The sequence below is a fragment of the Cyrtonyx montezumae genome, unplaced genomic scaffold (assembly GCF_038088225.1).
Source record: "Cyrtonyx montezumae isolate F1298 unplaced genomic scaffold, pur_monq_1.0 scaffold_3, whole genome shotgun sequence".
Classification (NCBI taxonomy): domain Eukaryota; kingdom Metazoa; phylum Chordata; class Aves; order Galliformes; family Odontophoridae; genus Cyrtonyx; species Cyrtonyx montezumae.
In genome coordinates, this window is record NW_027072034.1 from 59,219,647 (window position 1) to 59,222,399 (window position 2,753).

The following is a 2,753-nucleotide window of genomic DNA, read 5'->3' on the forward strand; positions in this document are numbered from 1 at the left end:
GAACAGGATTTATACATGGAGTTGATGCTAGACTTATTTTTAACTCAACATGCTAAAGTGAAGAAGAGATTTTGCTAATGCCAGCAGAGGAGACACCCTGAGGAGAATGCCTACGGATGTAACAGCAGTAGTTTCCATCCACACCACAAGATACTGTAGCCAATATTCTTGCTGCATGGACACATCCTTGTCATCTTGCAGCCTGTTAGTTCAGGCATCCTTAAGCAGAGAGGCTTGTAACACTCTGATCTGCTACAGCATGGTTACATGTGAGCCATACAGAGCTTGTACATTGTATCAGGGGAGTGGGACATACAGCATCCTCCCACAAGGTGTGCGAGGTCTAACTCCTTGCAATCTCTCCTGGAAGTGTGGCTTCATTACCCGAAACAGCGTATCACTATTTCGATGCCCTACAGAGGAGGGATCTGGAAGAGATGTTCTGTGATGATTGCTATAGGCAAAGGAGCAGCGGAGCTTTCATCTTCAGAGAAAGCTTTTCTTCACTTAGTGAAGAGAACTTAGCGGTTTGGTGCAAATCTGAATGTTTTTGAAAGAAGAGCGAGAAATCAGATGAAAGCAACTTTTAAGTACTTCTCAACAAAAGATACAGGTTTGGTTTATAGGTCGTGTTACTTTTTAGTCCTGAGTCGAAAACCAAGGTTCCGTGTTTTGTTTTCTTTGTTTGTTTGCTTTTCTTCCCTTCTCCAGCGATTCTACCTCTCATTTTTTCCCCTTTCATCCCTGAAAACAAACAAACAAATAAATAAAAGAGAAGGGAATGACAGAGGGAAGAAACCCAAGGAAAACAACTGCCTTCAGCTTTCAAAAGAAATATTTATTTTGATTTCAGTTCATTGGTTTGACTTAATTTAAAAGTTGGACAGTTTTCTGATTTTGAAACAAAACCCTGATTTCCGTTAGTTCATTTCCAGATGTGATTTTTTTTGTTTGCATTTTGCTCGTCAATAAAAACTTAATCAGCAGGAGTCCGATTTAGGTCTTCGAGAGTCCAAAATCTTTGCTCCTTCCCTTCTTTGCAGTTCACAGATGAAAGAAAACTGGACGGTGATCTGAGCGATCCGTTAGGAAATCCACAAGGTTGCTTTACCTCATAGCTCTGAAGCAGGACCTAAGTCTGGCCTTCTGTCTCAAGAGAAAGCTAGGAGTAGCTCAGGAGTATAATGCCATTTAGGACTGCTGACTTGAGGAAGTAGTAGAGAGCCATGTGGCAAACCTCTGCTCTCCCAGCTCTGCCAGGTACGCAGGATGGCTCACCAGGAAGTCTTTTGGGAAGCATCTCCCACACGTGATCAGTAAAGTCATGGTGAGTGTTCTTTGGGTAGCTTTGAAGAGTCTGTGGGGAGCAACTCTGTGGCCAAAAGTGACTGAGTGATAGCAGCACCAGGGTGGCTGGTTTAGAGGGAAGTTCACTTACAAAGTCAAGGCTCAGCCTAGTCGAAGCTCTACCATGTTTTCAATAGTTTCTGTTGATTTGACCCTTCGGGGTCATGCCTCACCTTACCAGAACCAGATTACTGGTTCTTGACAGCTTAGAAATAACCAGCGGGTGTGGCTTTTAAGCTAAACTTCAACCAGCTGTAAGGAACTCATGGGATTCAGATATTTGCTTATACTCAAACAAATAGCATGTTGATACCAACGATGGATTCCAACTCGCTTTCATGAGGTTTCGTTTTTCATTGCTTTGAAGCTATTTCAAAAATGGAATGCATTGGGGGAAATATGTTACAGATAATTACCACGTATTTGATTTTATTCCAGCTTGCTTTTGGAAGTACTGCATTAAGCACAAGTAGTATTTCACCTTCAAGTCGATGGTTCGTTCTGAAGACTATCTGAGATACTGAAGCTGACCAAAAAACAGTCTTCAAACCCTGAAGAACTTCCTACACAAGTGATTGAAGGAAAAATAATTAACTGTCTGAGCATATATTCTTTGCATGAAGAAAACGTTTAAAAGGGAAATATAAAAATTTGTTTTCAAAATGATAATAAAAATAGATTTTGTGCAAGCAACATCACAGAGAAGACTACTTGTGCTCATAGGCATTTAGAAATCAGTAGCTCTACCTGCACAGGCATTCCTTAAAATAATGGAACATAATCTCTGCTTTGACATGGGGTCAAGCACTACAAATCAGACACTTAAAATGTAACAGACATGGTTCCACACACTGCAGGACTATGCAAGCCCTCGAGCTAACCTTATCCTTGGGCAAATGAAGTGCAGCTTTCTGACACACTACATCATTTCTACGATTTCTCCACTTGCATCTTTTCCCTGGGTTGCCTGAAATATGCAAATGACAACCAAAATGTGCCGGTTTAGACGGCAACATTTGTGGAGACAGCAATCCGTTGTGGAGGCTGGAGCCATGCACTTTTGCATGAGTAAGAGCAGTAAGAGAAGCATCAAAACGTCCCAGTTTGGTCTTTCCCAGACCACACTGCTAAAACGTGGCCAGTCCCCAGCAGAGGGGATGCACTTTGTGCTAGGTGACCCCAGGGCCGGGGATTACACAGTGGCCCTTTGTATTTGTACTCAGCAGTAAGAAGTACAGTCAGTGTGCATTGCTCCCCAGATCCAACTGCATGTCTGCGACACCGTTCCTCCAAACCAAAGGTGGGTTAAATCTTGCCTGCTAAAATCTGGGCCACTGCTGCAAAGCATCTTGCCAGGAAATTACTGTGGAAATAAAGACAGAACACTGCTCAAATTACTTGTGGAT